General features: G+C 40.9%; 1 pseudogene; it reads right to left on the minus strand.

Annotated features, from left to right (window-relative positions):
• The window catches only part of LOC110257878 (small ribosomal subunit protein uS5 pseudogene), a 51199-nt pseudogene that overhangs the window by 20450 nt on the left and 7415 nt on the right, over positions 1-23334 (minus strand).

Below are 23334 nucleotides of genomic sequence, written 5' to 3' on the forward strand. Positions count from 1 at the left end.
TGGAGGGGTGATGGGGTCCTACTGATGGCAAAGGGAATTTCATCTGGTATCTTGGGAGAGAACCTGATGGAAAATGAAAAAAAAATGTGTGTTTGTGTGGCTGTGTCTCCTTGCTGTAGAGTAGGAATTGAAGAAAAGTTGTAAATCTCCTACAATTTATTTTTTTCCAATTTGCCAAATGCAGTGAAAGCAATGTTTAAAGAGACATTTGTAGCAGAGAAGGCAGGTGCAAGAAAAGAAAAATCTGGGAGTTCCTATTGTGGCTAGGTTCCCATTAAGGACCCTCATCATGTCTTTGAGGATACAGCTGTGATTCCTGGCCTTGCTTGGTTGGCTAAGGACCCAGCATTGCCTCAAGTTATGACACAGGTGGCAGATACATCTCAGAACCAGAACTGCCATGGCTGTGGTGTAAGCTTGAACCTGAAGTACTAATATGACCCCTAGGTCTTGAATTTCCACATGCCAGAGGTGCAGATGTAAAAAGGAAAAATGAGAAAGATATAAAATTAATCACTTGAATACCTAATAGGAAAGAAAAGTAGAGCAAAAAAAATACAGAGAGAAAAGGAAAGAACATTAATTCAGTAATCAATAAATTGAAATCAGGAGCTTTATAGAGAATAATCAGCAAAACAAATGATATTTCTTTCAAAGATAAATAAAGTCTTTAGGCCCATAGGTTGGACATGAAACAAACAAACAAATGCAAAAACCAATGAGAATCCAAATACTAATATCACCATTGTAATAGGAGACACATCTGCAGATTGCATGGGTATGAAAAAATAGTAAATGAATATATGAACAACTTTATACTCACAAGTTAACAGCTGATATGGGACAGGTCAATTTCTTGACAGCCAAAATCTGTCACAGAAGAAGAAATAGACATGATGTATAAGTCTATTTCAATTAAAGAAATTAAATCAATAATTAAAAATAATCCAAAGTTGTCCCCAAGGCTGCATGAGATTACCAGAAAATTCCACCAAACATTTAAAGTAGAAGTGATACACATTTTGTACAATCTCAATCAGAATATAAAGCACAGAGTGTAACTGCTGTGTTTTTCTATCAGTCCAGCACTTTCCTGCCACCAAAAGCCAAAAATTAGATTCTTGGAAAGGAAAATGAGAGAAAAATAACTCTCATACACCCAGATGAAACATCCTCTGTGACAAATTAGCAATCATCCTAGGTACGCCTCTTCAAATTTCGGAGGTGAAGTAATATAAGCACTTCAACAGATTGAAAAGGAAACTTCATATGATCAGATCAGTGTAGAAAAGACATGTCACCAACCCAACACCTATTGATTATAAAACATTAGCTGAACTAGGAATAAAGGCAAGTTCCTTAAGGTCAACAATGTCTAGAACAAAACACCTCTAGCTAACATATTTAATAAGGAGAAGCTGAAAAGCTGCCCATGAAGCAAATCACCCCCCTCACCATTTCCACTGAACACTGCACCAGAAATCCCAGCTAAGGCAAGAGTACAAGAAAATTAAATTAAACTATGAGGCAGAACACACAAAACACTTTTTCTGCAGATGTCCTAACTGTCTTGGTAGGAAATGCCAAAGATTGATCAGTAAATACTTCTGGAAGTAATCTGTAATTATAATAAACTGGCAGGATTCAAGGTTCTTATAGGTTAATTAGTTTCCAGCCATGGAGAAGAGGAAGTTGAACGTGCAGCCAAAGTAAATTTACATGCTCAACCCTCTAAACACTGAACGTAAGTATAAGTGTAACAAAATAGCCTCAAATCTATATGAGGAAACGTTGAACATCTGATGAAAGAAATGAGTGGAAAGTAAAAGAAATTAAAGGAAATTAAAATAAGTGCATGAGTAGGCTTTATTAGAAAGACCAAAGCTGACCAAGAAGTCACTTCTTCCCAAAGCGACCTCCAGATTCCATACAATTCAAATCAAGGTGGCAGCAAGTTAGTTTATGAACATTAACATCCTTATTACTCAAAATGTTAGACAGTGTGGTGAAAGATCCAGAGTAGCTAACGCAGTGCTGAGAAAGGGCAAAGCTGGAGGACTGATGTATTGGACGTCACACAACAGTGTGGCACCTATGAAAGAAGAGACACATTTGTTGATAAAGCACCACAGAGCCCAGAAGAAGCCCTCCTCAAACCCAGTCAACTGCTCTTTGTCACAGGAACAGAAATTACCCAGAGATGAAAAGGCAGTCTCTTCAGAATGTGGTGATGGAACAACAAAAACTTCTAGGCAATATTTTACATTTTCCACACACACACAAAAATAAAGTGGACCACAGACCTCAATTTTAAGAGGTAAAACCTTATAACTTCCATAAGAGAACAAATAAGAAATGCTAAATGACTGTGTTTGTACTGATAGTTTTTCACATCAAGCACCACAGGCATGATCCATGAAAGAAATTTGTGGGCAAGTTTGATTTCATTTATGAAAAAAAGAAACAAAACAAACAAATTTAACACTTCTCCTCGGTGACATACAGTGTCAAAAGTCCAAGAAGGCTTGCTTCCTATACCTGGAGAAAATATTTTAAAAAGATGTATCTAAAAAGAACCTTTTCAAAAACACAGAAAAAAAATCCCTTAAAAAACAACAATAAGAAGAAAAAGAAACTGATTAAAAGTGAAGACAAAGACCTTAACCCACACCAAGGAAATGAAGACACACAATAGTATAAAAGCATATGAAGAGAGGCCCCACATGATATGTTGTCAGAGAAATGCAAACTTTATCAACTAGGAGCTTCAGAGGGACCAAAATGTGGGACACTAACACCAAAGGGTGGTGAGGATGAGTAGCAAAGGAAACATTCCTGCATGGCATGTGGGGATGCAAAACAGCCCAGCCACATTGTAAGGCAGTTTGCTACTGTGCTGCAAAGATAAACCCATTCTGACCATATGGTCCAACATCCATGCTCTTGGAGTTTACCCAAGAGTAGAAGATACATACACTTACACACACCCAAACATGGCACATGATATTTAGAGCAGCTTTGCTCCTAATGGACAAACCCTGAAAGCAAGCAAGAGTCTTTCAGCAGGTTAATCGGTAACGCAATTTTGTCACATCCAGACAATGGCGTATTGGTTGGTGCTAAAAAGAGATGGGTTACCAATGCAAGAAAGGATATGGAGGAAACATAAATCATGTTACTAAGTGAACAAAGCCCCTCAGAGAAGACTGCATAAACTCTGTGATTCCTACTAAGCACATTCTGGTAAGAGGAAACCTAAGGAGACGGTGACAGGATGAGCTAAGCATGGGAGGGTAGAGGGAGGAAGACTAAGGAGAGAGGGCATGGAAATGAATGAAGCCCAGAAGGTTTTCATGGTAGGGCATCTTTACAATACCAGACTTTACCATAGTGATTACACCTGTCACGATACATATGGCCAACCCCAAAAGAATGTACAATACCCAGAGCAAACTGAACTATAGGTGATAAGGATGTGTCAGTGTAGGTGAATCCACCATAATAAAGGTAGCTGTCTGGTGGGAGACATTACAATCTGAGGGGCTAAGCAACAGGTCAAGGGAGACACAAAAGGGAAACATCTATGTGCTTCTTACTTTTACGGTGAACCTAAAACTATGATACAAAAATTATGTCATTAAGCAAAAAAAAAAAAATGCAACAAGAAAAAAATACATTATCCCAAAGAAATCCATGGTTTTAGATTTAAAAAACAAATGTAATAAAATACAAAGTTTTTATCTTATAATAATGGGGATTGGGTGCTTGAAATGGATCTCACTATGCTAACATGAACATGTGGGTAGGAGTGAACACTTTTCAAGACTTCAGGAGAGAATAAATTCTCTCTTTGCAGTGGTTCGAAGCCATTCATATTCCTTGGGTCATAGCTGTTTCCTTCCTCTTTAAAATCATGCAGGTGCCTTCAAAAGCCTAAGTGAAGTTATCAACTAGAACTCTGCTTCTGTCATTATATTTCCTTATTGACTCTAACTCTCTTACCACCACCTTTTGTTGAAGGAAAGGGAACCTTCCTGCACTCTTGCTGGGAAGGTAAGCTGTTACAACTACTATGGAGAGCAATATGGAGGTACCTTCAAAATCCATACATAGAACTGCCATGTGACCCAGCAATCCCATGCTTGGCCATATATCCAGACAAAACCTTCCTTGAAAGAGACAGGTGCACCCACATGGTCATGGCAGCCTTATTCACAGCAGCTGAGACGTGGAGTCCACACTAATGTCCACTGATAGATGATTGGATTAGGAACATGTGGTATAGATACACAATGGCATATGACTTAGCCATTAAAAAAATGAAATGATGCAATTGGCAGCATCATTAGTGGAACTAGAGACTCTCATCCTGAGTGAAGTAAGTCAGAAAGAGAAAGACAAATACCATGTGATATTTCCTACATCTGGGATATAACATATGGCACAAAGGTACCTTTCGACAGAAGAGGAAATCATGGACTTGGAGAATAGGTTGTGGTTGTCAAGGGGGAAGGGGAGGGACTGGGAGCTTGGAGGTAAAAAGATGCCAAATGTTGCCTTCGGGACAGATTAGCAATGGGATCCTGCTATGTAGCACTGGGAATTCTGTCTAGTCACTTACAATGTAACCTGTAATGTGAGAAAAAAATAATGTATACATGTCTGTGTAACTGGGTCACCAAGAGGTACAGTAGAATAAATAAATAAATAAATAAATAAATAAATAAATAAATAAATAAATAAATAAATAATTAAACAATAGAAAAGGACTTCAAAATCCTAGAATGTGGGGAAGGAAAGTAAGGATATTGGACTCCATTTTCTTTAACGAGTTTGGCTATCAAACTACCACAAGCAGATATAGGAAGGGCTTAAAAATTACTTGAAAAACAGGGCACCCACAAATGACCACAAAACATTACATACACAAATGTTGGGGGAGGGGAAGGCACAGGCATATACTAAAAGCAAAACATCAAGCCAGAAAAAATAACTGAATGAAGGAGAGACATAAAGTGAACTGGAAAACAAGGTTGATAATGGCAATCAGTATATACATATCAATAATCCCCTTAAGTGTCGATACACTGGATGTGCCAATCAAAATAACTAGAGTGGCAACTTGGCTGAAAAAGCAAGCACCTAAGATATGCTGTCCAAAGGAAACTCACCTTAGGGCAATGGACACACATAAAGTGAAAGTGTGGAATATCTTTCCATTTCTTTACAACATTTTCTTTTAATTTCCTTGATTAATGCTATATACTTCCTGGCATTTAAGTCACTTTCCTCCTTGGTCAGGTATATGACAAAGGTATTAGATATTGGGTATTAGAACATTTTCTTTTAATTTCCTTGATTAATGCTATATACTTCCTGGCATTTAAGTCACTTTCCTCCTTGGTCAGGTATATGACAAAGGTATTAGATATTGGGGGGTACAATTATAAAACATATTGTATTTTGTATTCTTTTTCTAATAGTTCATTTTGAGGGTACAGATATGCAACTGATTTCTGAATGTGAATATTTGCTCCTACTCCATTGCTGAATTTGTTGATCAGTTCAAGTAGTTTTGGGGTTGAGTCTTTTGGAATGTCTATATACAGTGACATGTCATCTGCCTACACTGACAGTTTTACCTCTTCCTTTCCTATTTGGAAGATTTTATTTTTTTGTCTGTCTGATTGCTGTGGCTAAGAGCCAGGTAGTCTGTTGAATAACAGGGATCAGTGTGGGCATCCCTGTCTTGCTCCAGATTTTAGGGGGAAGACGTTCAGCTTTTCTCCATGGAGGGTTATATGTGCCAAGGGTTTGTCATACATGGCTTTGAGTATGTTAAGGAATGTTCCCTCTATAGGTGCTTTGGGATGAGTATAGATCATGAATGGATGTGGGACTGTGTCAAATGCTTTCTCTGCATCTACTGACATGATCATGTGTTTTTTGACATTTCCGTTGTTATATGTGGCGTATGACATGGTTTTATTTACTTATGTGGAACCACCCCAGGGCTCCTGAGATGAATCCCACCTGATCACGTAGTATGAACTTTTTAAATATATTTTTCAATGCAGATGGCTGAAATTTGGGGTGACACAAATTAATATTGCAAAACTGGCCATACTACCCAAAGCAATCTGCAGAGTCAATGCACTCCCTATCAAACTAACCACGACATTTTTCACAACACTACAAAAAAAAATCAAAAACTTATGTGGAACCACAGACGACTAAGAATTGCCAAAGCAATTCTGAGGAACCAAAACCAAGGAATAACGTTCCCAGACATCAGGCAACTTTGCAAAGCCAACGTCATCAAAACAGTGTGGGTGTGGTACCAAAACAGAAACACAGAACAATGGAACACAGTAGAAAACCCAGAAATCAACCCAGACACCTAGGGTCAATTAATCTCTCACAAAGGAGGCAAAAACATAAAATGGGCAAAACACAGTCTTTTCCGCAAGTATTGCTGCCAAGCCTGGACAGCTGCATGGAAATCAATGATCCAAGAACACACCCTCACACCATGCTCCACAATCTAATCAAAATGCCTGAAATACTTAGCTCTAAGACAAGACACCAACAAACTCCTGCAAGAGAACACAGGCAAAACATTCTCCGACATCAACCTTATGAACATTTTCTCAGGTCAGTCTCCCAAAGACACAGAAATTAAAGCAAACATAAACCAATGGGACCTAAAACAATAACAGGTTTTGCACAGCAAAGAAAAGCAAAAGGAAACCAAGAAGACAACTTCACTGAAAGGGAGAAAATAGACTCAGATGATACAAATGACAAGGGCGTAATGTCTAGAATATTCAAACAACTTATAACACTCACCAGCAAGAAACACCAACAACCCAATGGGAAAATGGGCAAAAGATCTGGACAGATATTATTCCAAGGAAGATGTAGAGATGGCCAATGAGCACCTGAAACAATGGTTGACATCCCTGTTTAGTAGAGAACGGCTAATCAAAGCTACCATGAGTTACCACCTCACACCCGTCCAAATGGCCGTCACTCATAAGTCCACAAATGACCATTTCTGGAGGGAGTGTAGAGAAAAGGGGACTTTCCTGCACTCTTGGTGGGAATGTAAGCTGCTACAACCATTATGGAAAACAGCCTGGACATAACTTAAAAATCTACACACAGAACTACCACATGACCCTGCAATCCCACTCGTGGGTGTATATCCAGACAAAAGTTTCCTTAAAAAGGACGCATGCACCCACATGTTCACTTCAGCCCTATTCACAATGCATAAGACATGGGAACAACCCAAATGTCCATCGAGAGGTGATTGGATTAGGAAGATGTGGTAAAGATACACAACGGAATTCTCCTCAGCCATAACAAAGACTGACATAAGGCCATTTGCAGCAACATGGATGGAACCAGACACTCTCATCCTGAGTGAAGTAAGTCAGAAAGAGAAAGACAAGTACCATGTGATTACCATTTAATGTGGAATCTAATATAAGTCACAAATGAAGCTTTCCACAGAAAAGAAAATCATGGACATATAGAATATACATATGGTTGCCAAGGGGGAGGGGGAGGAAGATGGGTGGTTGGGGAGTTTGGGATTAATAGATGCAAATTCCTACCTTTGGAATGGAAGAGCAATGAGATCCTTCTGTGTATCACTGGGACAGAGTCTAGTCCCTTATGATGAATTATGATAATGTGAGAAAATATAATATGTACGTATATGTGTTACTGGGTCAATATGCTGTGCAGTAGAAAAAAGTGTCTTGGGGAAATAGCAATTACTTAGACTTCAGGAATGGGAAAGACATTTCATGCCAATGGACAAGACATGAAAGCAAGAGTCGCAATACTCAAATCAGACCAAATCAGACTAGATATATAAATATATTTGGTCTTTTTGCTTTTTCTTGGGCTGCTCCCACTGCATTGGAGGTTCCCAGGCTAGAGGTCTATTTGGAGTGGTAGCTGCAGCCTCTGCCAGAGCCACATCATGTGGGATCTGAGCCATGTCTGTGAACTACACCAGAGCTCACTGCAACCCTGGATGCTTAACCCTGTAAGCAAGGCCACAGATCAAACCCACGACCTCATGGCATGCTTCCTCTTCAGATCCATTAGCCTCTGAGCCATGATGGGAACTCCCATAAGACCACATGCACTTTAAATGAAAGCCATAAAGAAAGGCAAAGAAGGACATTACTCAATGATAAAGGAATCCTTCCAAGAAGGGGCTATTTCAGTTGTCAACATATATGCCCCTAATGTGGGAGCACAGAGGTACACACAATACTACAACAGACATAAAAGGAGAAATCCATAGGACTGCAATGATAGTGGGAAACGTTCACACCCAACTCAAATCAAAGGACAGGTCCTGTAACAGAAAATCAGCAAGGCAATAGAGATCCTAAAGGATTCAATAGAAAACTTAGACTTCACTGATATTTTCAGCACATTGCATCCTGCCAAATATCAGAATAGACATTCTTTACATGTGCAAATATAACACTGGCAAAGATGGACCCTGTGCTGGGCATGAAACTAACCTCAGCTAAAAGGAAAGTATAGAAATTATTTCAGCTATCTTCTCTGACCACAGAAATCAACAAAGGAAAAATAATGGCAAAAAACAGACTACGTGAAAACTGAAAAACATGGCAATAGAAAAAAAAAGCCAGTGGGTCAATGAGGAAATCACAAAGCAAATGGAACAATACCTGAAGACAAATGATAGTGAAGACACAACTTTTCAAATTTATGGGATGCTTCAACAGGAGTGCTTAGAGGGAAATTGCAGTGATAGAGGGTTTCCTCAAAAAGGAAGAAAAATCTCACCTAATCAAATTGGGCCCCACCTAAATGAATTAGAAAAAGAACATACAATAGGTAAAGTCAGCATGAGGAGGGAAATCACAAATATCGAGTGGAAATCAATAAAATAGAGATTCAAATATAATAAAAAGTCAATGAATGGGAAAGGTGGTTCTTTCCATAGATATTAAAAACTAAATGAATTGTTCAAGCTCCGTACAGGCTCACCAAGAAGTGGAGAGGTAAATCCCAAATAACCAAAATAACAATATGAAGAAGAAGAAGAAATACCAATGGAAAAAAGCATAAACAACAAAAATAAGAGAATACCATGAACAATTACATGCCAATAAATCTGACAACCTAGAAGAAATGGACAACTCTCTAGAGATTAGAACCCTTCCAAATGGAATTGAGAAGTAGCACTATGCAGAAACGGAACCAATTTTGGAAATGTTAATCTCATATCCTGGTATTTTGCTGAATTCATTGATCAGTTCGAGGACTTTTGAGCTGCCTCCTTAGGGTTTTCTAGATATTGTACCATGTATTTGCATGAAGTGACAATTTTACCTTTTTCTTCCAAGTTCTTGCTATTTATTTCTTTTGTTTGTTGAATGGATGTAGCTAGTAATTCCAATAGTATGTTGAATAAAAACTATGAGAGTGGGCATCCTTGTCTTACTCCAGATTCTAGAAGGAAGGCTTTCATCTTTAATCCATTGAGTATTTCACTGGCTGGGAGTTTGTTATAAATGCCTTTTTTAATGTTGAGATATGTTCCCTCTATACCCTGGTCGATACGCAATTTTTGTTTGTTTTTTGGTTTTTTGTTTATTGTTGTCTCTTTACCTTTTCTAGGGCTGAACCTGTGGCATATGGAGGTTCCCAGGCCAGGGGTCTAATGGGAGCTGTTGCTGCCAGACTATTGCAGAGCCACAGCAACATGGGATCCCAGCCACATCTGTGTCCTACACCACAGCTCAGCACAATGCCTGATCCCCAACCCACTGAGCAAGGCCAGGGATCAAAGCCACAACCACGTGGATGCTAGTCAGATTTGTCAACCTTTGCACCATGGCAGGAACTTCAAGTGTGTTTTTTGTCAAGAATAGACGTTGCATTTTGTCAAAGGGTTTTTCTGAATCTCTTGAGGTAATCATGTGTTTTTTGATGTATCTTGGGTGCACTTTCTCCCCTCTGTTCTCTCCAGAGTTCCTATAGCTGGCATGACCTAGGCTGGGACATCATGTTGGCAGCAGCTGTGGAGGTAGCTGGGTAGAAAAAAGGAGCCAGTGGCTGAGAGGTGGCCTTAGTACCCACAAAGGCTATATTAGGACAAGGTGTGTGAAAGATGATGACCACAGAGCACTTGTTGCCAAGTGAAAACTGACCCAGGAAGGTAATAGAGGGAGCAATCCAGGCAGAGAAAATGGTACACCTATCGATTGATTTTCATTCAGGATTGCTGATTTATTGTTTAAACCCGTTAGCTTTTCTGCTTCCAACTCCTGAACATGAATGTGAGTTATCTTTACATTTATTGAGGTGTTCTCTAGTTTGTGCCAGCTATGTTTCATAGGTTTTCTGCTGTGGACTTGCATTTTGCTAATTAGGAAACAGGGTTCTACATTTAAATATTATTTTAAATATATTTGAAAATTTCATTTTGCAAATGTTTGACACTAGTGTGTAAACTACAATTTATTTTTGCAAGTGTAATTTATGTGTTGCAATGTTGATAAATCATTTATTAGTTCTACAGATTCTTTGTGATTTCTTGAAGATTTTATGCTAAGTTATACTGTTTGCTGCAAACAGATGTGTTCACTTCTGTTCTGGTGGCTCTAGTTTTTTGTTGTTGCCTGATTGCATTTTTACACTTGTAGTGCGTGTGAATGTGGGTGTGTGTGTTTAAATTTTTCAATCCTTCTACATATACTGCATTGTATCTGATGCTTTGGTTAGGAATTATTGCACCTACCTGAATAAGTGAAATATTTCTTTTATAGATATATTAACTGGAATTGAAATCAAGGTAATCACTTGACAAGACTGGAAAGCTATTGTTCTTTTCCACAATAAATTTTCTTGGAAGAATTAAATATTTCTTAAGTGTTTCCTAGAACTCATTTATGAGAACACTTGGTCCAGCTTATTTTATTTTTAAGTAGTTTTTATTTCATACTTAATCCATAAGGCAAATGAGACTGACGATATAGGCTTTTTTTTAATTTTTAAATTTTATTTGTATTGGAGTATAATTGATTCACTGTGTTGTGTTAATTTCTTCTCTGCAGCATAGTGACCCACTCATATATCTATATACATCCTTTTCCTCATACCCTCTTCCATCATGTTCCAGGCGAGAGATTGGATATAGTGTCCTGTGCTCCACAGTAGGACCTCATTGCTTGTCCATTCTAAATGTAAGAGTTTGCTTCTACTATGCCCCCAACGCCCCATCCATCCCACTCCCTCCCCATTGGCAACCACAAGTCTGTTCCCTATGGGCATAACCTGTTTCTATTTAGTAGATAAGTTCATTTGGGCCATATTTTATATTCCACATGTAAATGGTATCTAATGGCATTTGTCTGCCTCTTTCAGACTTATTGCACTTACTATGAGGGTCTCTGTTTGCATCCATATAGTGCTGGAATGGCATTAGTTCATTCTTTTTCTGTTTTCCTTTTCTTTTTTTTTTTGGCGGAGTAGTATTCCATTATATATAGGTGCCACATATTCTTAATCCATTTATCTGTTGATGGACATTTTGGTTATTCTGCAACTTGGTTATTGTACATAGTGTTGTTTTGAACACATCTGTGCATGCATCTTTTTGAATTATAGTTTTGTCCAGATATATGACCAGGAGAGGGATTGCAGGATCCTATGGTAGTACTATGTTTAGGTTTCTGAGGAGTTTCTATATAGTTTTCCCTTGTGATTGAACCAATCTACATTCCCAGCAAAGGTATAGAAAGGTTCCCCTTTCTCCACACCCTCTCCAGCCTTTGTTATGTGTTGACTTGTCAATGATGGCCATTCTGCCCAGAGAATATACCTCATTCTGGACCTCATCGTAGTTTAGATTTCCACTTGTCTAACGATTAGTGATGTTGAAAGTCTTTTCATGTGCCTGCTGGCCATCGCTACATCTTCTTTGGAGTAATGTCTATTTAGGTCTTCTGCCTATTTTTGACTGGTTTGTTCATTTCGTCGTTATCATTGAGTTGTACAGGTTGTTCACATATTTTGGTTATTAGGCCCTTGTTAGTTACATCTTCTGCATAGATGTTTCTCCCAATTTGTAGCTTGTCTTTTCATTTTTTTTAAGTTTTCCTTTGCTGTGAAAAATTGTTGAATTAATTAGGTCTCATTGGTCTATTTTTGTTTTTATTTTTGTTACCGTAGGAGATGCCTCGAACAAAATGTTGCTGTGATTTATGTCAAAGAATGTTCTGCCAATGTTTCCCTCTCAACTAGATTTTTCTAGCATCTGGCTTTACATTAATGTCTTTAACTGATTTTAATTATTCTTGTGGATAGGGTTGGAGAATCTTCTGATTTCAGGTTTTCGTTTGTGTGTTTCTTAGGGTTGCACCTGTGACATATGGAAGTTCCCAGGCTAGGGGTCCGATCAGAACTGCAGCTGCCAGTGTATAGCCCGGACACAGCACCAGGGGATTCGAGCTGAGTCTGAAACCTTCACCACAGTTCATGGCTGTGCTAGATCCTTAAACTTCTGAGTGGGGCCAGTGATGAACTCACATCCTCAGGGATCCAAGTTGGTTCCTTAGCACTGAGGCCCAGCAGGAATGCCTATTTTCACTCTTTTGCATGTACCCAACTACCCAGTTTTGCCAGCACCATTTGTGAAGAGACCATCTTTCCTCCATTGTATGATTTTTTCCCACCATGTCATGGGTTAGTTGACCAGAGGTGCATGTGTTTATTTCTGGGATATCTATCCCATTGCACCGATCAATGTTACATTCTTTGTGCCATTACAATCCTGTTTTGATTAGTGTAGCTTTGTAGGAGGGTTTGGATTCAAGGAGCCTGATTCTACCATCCCTCCACCCCCTTTTGCCCCCCAAAATACCTTAGGCTCTTTGGGGTCTTTTGTGTTTCCATATGGATTTTAACATATGTGGTTCTAGTTCAGTGAAGGCTGCTGTTGGTAATTTGATAGGGAATTCACTGGATCTGTGGATTGCCATGGGTAGCATAGTCATTTTGACAATACGGAGTCATCCACATTGCTTCAGGAGAGTGGTGTATCTTTCTAATTGTTATTGCCATTACTCATTTCAGCCACTGACATCTTGTAGTTTGCAGATGTCAAGATTTTTTCTCTTTAGGAAGGTGTATTCCCAGGTGATTTTTTCTTGCTATGAAGGTAAAGGAAATGTTTTCCCTATACTACATGTCTGATCTTTTCTTAGGATGTAAAAAAGCAACCAATTTCTTTCTATTAATTTTTAACCTGCAAGATTGCCAAGATGGTTGTTGAAATCTATGAGTTTCCTGAAACTGCCCTTGTGATTTTCTACGTATAGAATCATGTCAGTTTCACACAGTGGTAGGTTTACTTCTTCCTTCTCAATTTGGGTGGTTTTCCTCATTTTTCTTCCCTGATTTCCATGGCTAGGATCCAAAACTATGATTGAATGTAAGTGGCAGAGTGGACACCCTTGTGTTGTTCCTTATTTTACTGGAAGTGCTTTCAGCATTTCACCTTTGAGAATGATACTAGCTGTGGGTTTCTCATATACCTGTTTCACTAGGTTGAGGAATGTTGCCTCTATGACAACTTTCTGGACAGTTTCTGTCAGGAATTGGTATGAAATTCTGTCAAAAGCTTTTTATGCATCTACTGAGATGATCATATATGTTTTTTTTTTATTTTTCTGTTTGTTGATATGGTGTATCATACTGATTGATCTGGAGATATTGAAGAATCCTTGCACCTGTGGGATAAATCCCACTTGATCATGGTGTCTGATCCTTTACATATACGGTTGGATTCGATTGTGAACACTTAGTAAAGGAATCTTATATTTATGTTCATCAGGGATTTGGGGCCTGTGATTATTTTGCTGTTGTTGTTGTTGTTGTGCATTTTCCTGGTTTGGTATGAGTGCTGGTGGCCTCATGGCATGAGTTTGGGTATATCTGTTTCTCTGCAGTTTTTCTGGAAGTGCACCAGAAGAATGGGTGTCAAGTCTTCTCTGAGTTTGACAGAATTTTCCTGTGAAGACCTTAGGCCCTGAACACTTTGGGGGAGTAAGGTTGTCAAACACAATTTAAATGTGAGTACTTATGTTTGATTTATTCACACATTCTCTTCCTTCCTGGTTCAGTGTTTGGAGTCTGTACCTTGGTAGATTATGATAAAAGCATCTGTATGTGTAAGAATAATTGTTGATTGCTGGCCTCCTTTTCAAATGCACTTTCAAGTGTCCAAGTTATCCTCTCCTTTCTCAGGATTTCTAGTTTTGATTTCACACTTGTCAATGGGTGCCTTCCTATGTTTATTGTTCTGTTGCCTTTCCTGGTTCACTTCTTTCCTGGTTCACTTCTTTTGCCTTTACTGGTTCACTTCTTTCCTGGTTAACTTATTTTCTTCTTCCTAATTGTGGCTTTTTATTTTTGGCCTAGAGAAATTCCCTTAGAATTTGCTGTAGATATGGTTTGGAGGGGCTGAATTCCCTTAGCTCTGGTCTAGAAATCTTTTGACCTTTCAAATCTGAGTGAGAGCCTTGCTAGGTGGAGTCTATTGGTTCAGCAATCCCTCTTTTCATCATTTTAAATATGTCATGCTGCTCCCTTCTGGCTTGTAGAGTTTCTGCTGGAAAATGAGCTGTTATCTTTACGGGGGGGGGGGGTTCCTTTGTATGTTAATTGTTGGTTTGTCCTTGTGGTTCTTTATAATTTTCTTCTTTTTATTTAATTATTGTCCTGCAGTGGTTCATGGTTCAGGAAAAGCTTTTGCTGCAGTGGATCCTGCAACACCTTCTGCTACCAGGTAGCTCTCAAGACCACTTCCTGCAGCTGGCAAGGTCAGCAGCTGCTCCTGCAGTCCCTGTCTTTGTTTCAGATGCTCTTGGGTCTGCCCTCCATAGCTCCATGGCAGGCACTCTTCCACTGTTACTCCTTTTGTTGAGCATCATATGGATCATTTGTTGCAGCCCCATGGGTGGGCCTTGCTCACAGATGTGGCTAGTCAGAAACTGCGCACAAATGGCTACTGGAGCCTGAAAGAGGACAGTCACAGGAAACCAGAATACAGGGATGTATGCCATTCCTTCCCTCCAGCACCCCAAACAACGGCACCTGGACTTCTAGCCCAGGTGGTTTTCCTCAGCTTACACCCTCAAATGTCATCTCCCTAGAGTTTATCTGCTTCAGACTGTTTCCAGGAAGCCCTGCCAGCTTTCCCCCACATAGCCAGCACCTGCTATTTCATTGAGTGTGGTCTCCAGAGCTGAGTTTTCAGGTCCCTACTTCTGCTTCCACCAGCACTGGGTTGCAACATGCCAGGAGGTAGAACTGACACTTTCTCGAGGAGTGTTCATCTTGATTACTGCACCCCAATTCCTGCCATGTTCTCCTCCTACAGTTTAGGTGTCCTCCTTGTCCTGGCTGTCCTTCTCTCTTGGACAGAGAACACTATGCTCCAGGAGATTTGCATCTTTCCAGCTCCATCCTTGCAGTGTGGGTCCCATCCTGAGTCCTTCTCTCTTGGACAGAGAACACTATGCTCCAGGAGATTTGCATCTTTCCAGCTCCATCCTTGCAGTGTGGGTCCCATCCTGAGTCCTTTCCCATGTTCTCTCATTTTCTGCTTCCTTTTATTCCATCCTCTTGTCAAATGTCTCATGCTCTCAGAGTGCTGGAACCTTAGGTAAGCATTCAGCCAATTTTCTGTGTTAATAACTCCACCTGTCAGTGGCTTCCCAGTGTATGTCTGGAAGTGGGTGTCCCTCCCCTAAGGCTACCCCTCAGTCTTCTCTCCAGTCTTGGTTCATTTTGTTCCTGCTTTATTTGTAATATTGATACTTCCTCTCATTCAAAGTGCATCCTGATTATATACTCTGAAAATATCTGTGGCTGGAAGTTGTGCAACTGAAGTGCAGCAGAATTTCTGCTGTACAAAGCAGCATGTGGACCAGGGAGATAGAGAGTGTTGGAAAGAAAAGGGTTGGAATTGACAGAGATGTGAGAGTCAGCATTGTCCACACGTACGCAAGAGTAATGTCTATCTGGTGTGGTGGAATTGAGGGTTCTAGGGGGACAAAGTGGATGGGGGTGCCATTGTTATCTCTTTCACTACCTCTTAGAAAGCACAACCATCATTACTCTTTGCCCCCAACCCAGTCCTTCTTCTGGCAGATGCAGATGTGGTTCTAAAAGGGCAATTGTGGGGAGAATCACAGCTGGTGCACAAGGGTCAGAATAGGGATTATCATTTGTTTCCTCCTGAGAATGGCTTCAAGGAGGGCAAGCAAGGTCATGATCATCTGTCTCAGGGGGTGTTGTTCCAGGCAGTCCTCCCTTCTCATGCTTTCATATTGTGCTAGCCTCACTGTATCGGGAATATCTGTCCTCACTGCTCTCTCTAAGGACTCCTCTTTTGACTTGGGTCCCACTGACTTACATATGTTGGGCCCTATACTTCTGGGGTCACTGGCCGTGATCGAGTTCCATTCCTTCTTATTCATTTTGGATCCATGTTTCACCATAAGCCCTGACTGTCTGATTATTGTGGGTGTTTGAAGAGCCTCTCATGTGGAATGTGCATCTAAGCCTTGCAGGGTAGCAGGGAAGCTGACTTGTACCTGTGGGAGACAACCCTGGGAATTCCCAGTGGAGACAGAGCTCCTAAACAAATGAGAAACTCTCTTTTAGGCCTACCCTGGGGGTAAGGCAGGATTCTCAGGATCAGGGATTTCTTCATCTAAATGGACTGAACATTCTTACTTTAGCAAAAGCTCTATTTGAGTGGGGACTCAGGCACCTGGTCCAAAAAGTAAATGGTGCTCCACTCCAGCAGGAATGGCCTTTCCAACCCTCACCCTGATGGGCAGAAAGTAATCTGCCTGGTACCCTCTGAATGGTCCCCTGCAAAGACGTCTGTGATTGACCACTAGCTTTACTAATGTGTGAGGAAATGAGGGCTGCCAGTGGAAAGGGTTCAGCTATTCCTGTGTGTCTCTAGGGGAGATGCTGTGCCCTTAGTGCACCCTGGCCAGGAAAGGGACTGAAGAACTGTGGAGGGATGCATGCCCAGGCCTGACCCCTTTGTTCTGGAATGGGTAAGATGGGCAACCAGAATTTAGGCATTGTGCCGTTATTGAAGGAGAGTTGTGATAGTGGTTTGTGCAGGCTTTGGGATCAGCAAGGGACCGTGTCTGAGACAGTCATTCTCTCACCATTTCCTACTGACTGGCTCTGGTAGGGATCTAAAGATTTATGCATGTCTACAGTTTGGTGTCAGAACTCAGGCTTTATTGAGAAAGAGTTACAAGTGTATATTTTTGAGAGTTTCATGGAACAATTGTGGAAATAGCAGTTGGGCTACTGAGGGGGAAGGGAGGAAAGAACTTATGTTCTTTTTATAAAGTGCACTCTGATATACAGATCCCATCAGTTTTCATAAAGTTTGAACTTTGTCAGTTGGCCTTTTCAGTAATTGCATCATATTTATTTAGTTAGTTAGTTAGTTATTCATTTTTGTCTTTTTAGGACTGCTCCCACAGCATATGTAGGTTCCCAGGCTAGGGTTAGAACTGTAGTTGTAGCTGCTGGCCTACACCCCAGTCACAGCAGTGTCGGATACAATCATCTCAGATCTACACAACTCAGGGCAAATGTAGATCCTTTAGCCTTTGATCGAGTCCAGGGACTGAACCTGTATCCTCAGGGTTTCCAGTCAGATTCACTAATGCTGAGCTACAATAGGAATTTGATGTGGCCTGTTTTTCTTGTTCCACAATGGCCCGCCACCTCTTCTACTTCCACCCATTCCACCAATACCACCACCAACCTCTCCCTACCCAGATCCTCAAAACACTTCCCCAGAGTTCTTCTTTGCAGATTTTCCAGCCCCCAACCCTCTAGACACTCCCATAGGGAAAAAAGGGGATTTCATTTCTCTCTTTATCCTCTCTATTGTTTTTGAGAGTTGTATCAGCTCTCTCACCAACCCAGCAATGGAACCCTTTCTTTACTGTGCTCAAGCACTTGCTACCCTATTTTTCCTTCCCATGATTCAATTCTCTCTCGTCCATTTTTCTGCTTTTTTCTCCTGTTTCCTTATCATAAGCCTTCTCATACTCTATATGTGGAAGTTCCCAAAGACAATTGCTACAGCCTCCTTAGCAGCATCCCTGATATGCATCCATCTTACTGTGGATTCTCTACTTACCCCTCCTCATAAATCTCTTGACTTCCCATTTTGCAATGCAGACAACTCTCTTCTGTATATTTAAGATCCGTTCTAGGCTGGCATGCCTGTTGTGTTCAGACACCAGCAGAAAATGACTTCATATATTTCTTGAGTGTTTACCTCATAGCAGGTCTGGTTTAATCTGTTTTACAGCAGCGCTGCAAGGAAGTAATTCTTTCTGCCCCCATCCTACACGTAAGGAAACACACTCTACAGTTGTCAAGTGACTTTCCCCAGGTCCCACACTCACTGAAGAGCTGCATCTGGTCAGAGTCATAGTCAATATTTGCGCTGCTCTCACAATCTAGGCAGACCCTATGCCCACATACATATTGATTTCTGACATCCAGGGAATCAACATCATCACTCGCTGGCTGAACCAGTCTGGAGTCTTCACGGTTGTGTTCAATATTCAGTCAACTTCTTCCACCTGGTGAAGGTTCCTGTGTCTCCAAACAACTCAAGAAGAGGGTTCAGGATATCCTCTCTAGCCCCTGAGAAGGAACTGGAAATATTTCCCTTTGCTTTTTTTTTCCTGCTAAACTATTATGTGAAGAGTTTGACTGCTTTCCTGAGTTTCTGCATTGTCTGAGTTTTCTGATGAGATCACATTTTGGAAAACACAGAAGGCCTAGAAGGCTAGTGTTTTTTCTCCAAATTATACATGGTGTATGGAGTGGTTGGGTTGGCTCCCCAGGAAGGTCCTGTAACCTTCTTCTTGGTTTCAATACCTGGCTGTATGTTTCCCAGCATAATATGACTTTCTCTGCACATAAAACACAACTCTCTGTTGTAGTCATAGGACAGCTGGAGATGGCCTAACTAGAAGTGGATCATCTTCACTGTAACTTATTTAGAGAAGACATTTAGGTCTGTCAGTGTGACAATTCTTCAAGGGAAACCACATTAAAATGGAGTCCAAAGGCCAGGTGTTCTCAAGCAGTGACAGTCTACGGAATTACTGGAAGAACATCTATTACATACACCAACACAAAGACGATCGATGAGGAAGACTCTTCTACTGTACGTGGTAACAAGAAACAACATGCCTTACACCCTATTCACTTCTTTATTGATATAACAAATGAAGTTTGACTTCCTGCTTGCTGCATAGGAGACAATTTGGCTTACTTTTTGTTGCAAATGTTGCCATATGTTCCCCATGTGTAGTGCTGCATGCTCTGTGCTATAGAGCTGCAGCGTGTCTCCCTGAGATGGTTAGGCTTTGTAGGATGGCTGCTGGAGAGAGGGTATCTAGACTGATGGTTCTGGGTACTTCAGATAGGTGGTTATGCTTCCTGGCTTGAATAGTGTGTGGGTGGCCATTAGGGATTCTGGGTTAGATGTCACAGAGGTTGCAGCAGGTATTGTAGAAGCCATGGTTTGATTATCTGACTGGCTGCAGCAGAGGTGTGGTTTAAGCATCCCTGGCCAGTTAATGCAGCAGGTGTGGTTTCTACGCCTGTTCCCATAATGGAGGTCATGATCAGACCTCTTTTCCAGAGATTTGCCTGTTGTGTACTTTGGCTTCTTGTCTGTGGCTGCTTAGTTATGGCGTTGGGGCCTGGCAAGTTACTGCAGAAGTTCTGCTTTTGTTTACTAGGCTGGTGTTTGCAGATATGGTGAGATAAACTGTCTTGTTAGTTGAAATGAGTACAGTTAATTTTTCCTTCCAAATTCTTCAGAGGTTGCTTGGTGAATATCTACGGGGCTGGGACAGAGTTTGTGGTTAGTTTACATGGCTGCTGGCTGTGGAAATTATGCTCAGAAGTCTTCTCTGGTTTCTGCAGAGACTGTGGCTTGGCTGGCTGAATGGTTATAGTAGAAGTTCTGGTTTGACTTCCTGATCAAGCTAGTGGAAGTTATGATCAGGCCGGCTGGCTGGTTACTATAGAGACTGAGGTCCAACCTTCCAGTCCAATTACTACGAAAATATGGTCAGCCTTCATCATGTGATGACTACAGAGGTTTTGGTTTTGGTGCTTACCCTGGTAGCTGCACAGGTAGAGATTAGTCTTGCTGGACCAGTGGCTATAAAGAGATTGTGTTGGGATTTCCTGAAGGAATATGGAAGAAGTAATTGTTACACTGTAATCTTGTGAAGAATTTGCAGTTTGGCTTTATGCATGGTTGCTGCGTTGAGTGTGGTTGTCTCTCTGCCTAGTTGCTGAGGAGGTGGTTGTTTCCAAGCCAGCTACCACAAAGGTCTGAGGATTACTGAACTGCTTTCATGAAGGTTTCACTTAGGGATACTCGACTGGGTCTTGAAAATGTGAAAAATAGGCTTCATAGCTCTCTGCTGCAGAAGTAGAGTTGGCCTTTCTGTGCTGAGTGTTGAACTTATTTACTTGATGATTCACAGCTCTTGGCTTGGCGTCAAGGGCTGATTTCTTCAAAGGCAGAAATTAGGCTTCCTAGGATGATGGGTGGGGGTGTTTGGATGTGCCTCCCAGGATAGTTGCAGAAATTCACAATTAGGTTTTGTGGTGGCTGCCTAGATTTTGATGTGTTGTTCTAGCATGGCTATCACTCATTTGGAGAGAGCATCCTGAGGCAAGTGCTCAGTGGTGTTGTCTCGCTTCCTGGCAGGTTCCTTCCAAGACTGCAGTATTCTTTACTTACTGGATGCTATGATGTTTGTGTTAAGGCTTCCTGAGGAGATAATCCAGATACTGTGGTGGTTCAGAATGCTTTGTTTTTTTTTTTTTTTTTTTTTTTTGGAAATAGAGGTTCTAGTTGGGCTCCCAAGACTGTTTCATAGAGCTGTTGAAGGCAGGTTTCCACCACATGGAAATACCGTAAATTCAGGATCTGTGGTATTTCTGCCTGATCTAATTATGGTAAAATTTTTGGTTTGCATTCATTGTTTCCAAAGAGTATAGATTGTTTTCTGGATTGGCTACACAGAAATGCAGATTATATTAGACCGAAGAAATTTTCACATATGGACATCTGGGGAAGTCATTCTGGCTTGTACGTGATTCAGTTTAACCATGATGGAGACTAGGAGAGCCAGTCGTATAGCCCACTAAACATGTACTTCACACCGACCAGGGTTCTTGGCTTCCTGGTAAATAGAAGCTGATGAGAAGTGAGGCAACAGAAGTTCAGGGAAGGCTTTATTGAGCCCTTCAGGAGAAGTAGGAAACTAATAATGTAACAAGTTCTTTTTGTTGCTCCTTGGTGTGGGGCAAGCTTATTTCTTCTCTGGTGGGATAAGGGTAAATTTGGTGTAAGGTTTGGGTCAGTGGGGTGGTTTAGATTTTCTCTGCACTTCCTCAGTGGTATTGTCCACTATGTATGCCACATAAACTGTTTTTGCACCTGACACCCCGATTTTGCTGGAGGGTTACTTTTTTATTTTATTTTATTATTTTATTTTATTTTATTTTATTTTATTTTATTTATTTTATTTTATTTTATTATGTTTTTTATTTTAATTTTTATTTCATTTTATTTTATTTGTCTTTATGAATCTTCTCATTCGTCTTTTTCCCAACTGCCCATGCATGCAGTTATCTGTAGTCCCTTACTGCTTCTTTTTATTTCTTTGTTCAAGGAGACATTGTTCAAGAGGCAAGCAGCACAACAAAGATCCCAGGTCCTAGCCTGCCTCTTCCCCCCCCAGGTCATTGTATACCCCTTATTCTTATCTTTGTCCTTAAAGTTTGGACCTGTGGAGTAGGTGTGTCTTATGGTCTCTATACACTGATGGGATAAGTCCCCAATTTTGACTGCTGGAAACAGGCTTAGGCCACCAGTAGGGTAAAGTAGGGAGTGTATTTCAATAGGCCCTCATATCTTGTTAAATTTTCTCCAAAGGATCAGGTGATGTCCTTTGACTCTAGCAAAGCCTGTGGATGATGAGGGGTGACTGCATCTCTGTGTTGTGCAGGTGGAGCTTGCAAGCATCCCACAGGCAGAAGGACATGCCAGGTTCCCTGAGTCGAGTTATGGTGAAAGGTTAGCCCCTGGTCTCTAATCTGGTCCCAGCTTTGGCTCAGGACTCCTGGTGCCTTCCCTGACCTCTGTGATTGCAGGGAGTTAAGAATTTATCCACACTGGGAAGTCCCCATGCTGTCACTCTCTTCAGCTCGGCCTTTAGAGTCTGAACATCCCACTGGAGGTCCCTATTCCTTTGAAGGGGGTCACTTTGCCTTCCCTTTGGAGCCCTATGTATTGCTTGACTCTCAGGGCATAATTTGGAACCATATATGGCAGGGCCAGCCACCCTAAGCAATCCACAGTTTTGCCTCTCTCTGGTTAGAGGCAGTAATGCACTAACTGCTGTATTCCATCTATGTCCAGGGCCCATGCGCTTTGGTTAACACAACGCCTCTAGATTGAACCCACTGCTGTGAGACCTGAGATTTTGTTTGCAGAGATTTTGCTTTATATTAATTTTTCATGATTGTTATTTTTCCTATTATCACTGGTTTCCAGCATTCTGCCAGTTTTCTCCTGTAGAGCAAAGGGACCAAGTCTGTCCCTCTTTATTTCTTCTTCTCTCTCTCTCTCTCTCTCACACACACACACACACCGACACACACACAATCACACCCCCCCAAACTATTATTCTCACATTACCTCCATCATGTTCCATCGCCCCTGACTAGATAGAGTTCCCTGTGCTAAACAGCAGAATCTCATTACTTATCCACTCCAAATGCAAAAGTTTGCACTTCTTAACCCCAGACTTCAAGTCTGTCCCACTCCTCGCCCCTCCCCCTTGACTGTCTTATTCTCCAAGTGCATGCATTTCTTTCCTCTAGAATGTTTCATTGGTGCCATTTATTCATTTCCAGATCTGTGCTGTCTTATGGCATTTGTCTCTTCCTTTCTGATGTACTTCACTTAGTATATGCATCTCTAGCTCCATCCATGTTGTTGCAAATGGCATTATTTTGTTCTCATGAACTCTAGTTTTCCACTGTGAATATGTACCATATCTTTTTAATGTACCCTTCTGTCAATGGAATTTAGGTTGTTTCTATGTCTTGCATATTGTGAATAGTGCTGAAATGAACTTTCCAGTCCATGTATATCTTTCAAGGAAAGAG

The sequence above is a fragment of the Sus scrofa genome, chromosome Y, assembly GCF_054392235.1.
Source record: "Sus scrofa isolate SSC_HxYL_T2T_F1_AM1 chromosome Y, Sscrofa_HxYL_maternal_Yorkshire_Landrace_v2.0, whole genome shotgun sequence".
In the NCBI taxonomy this organism is placed as follows: Eukaryota; Metazoa; Chordata; class Mammalia; order Artiodactyla; family Suidae; genus Sus; species Sus scrofa.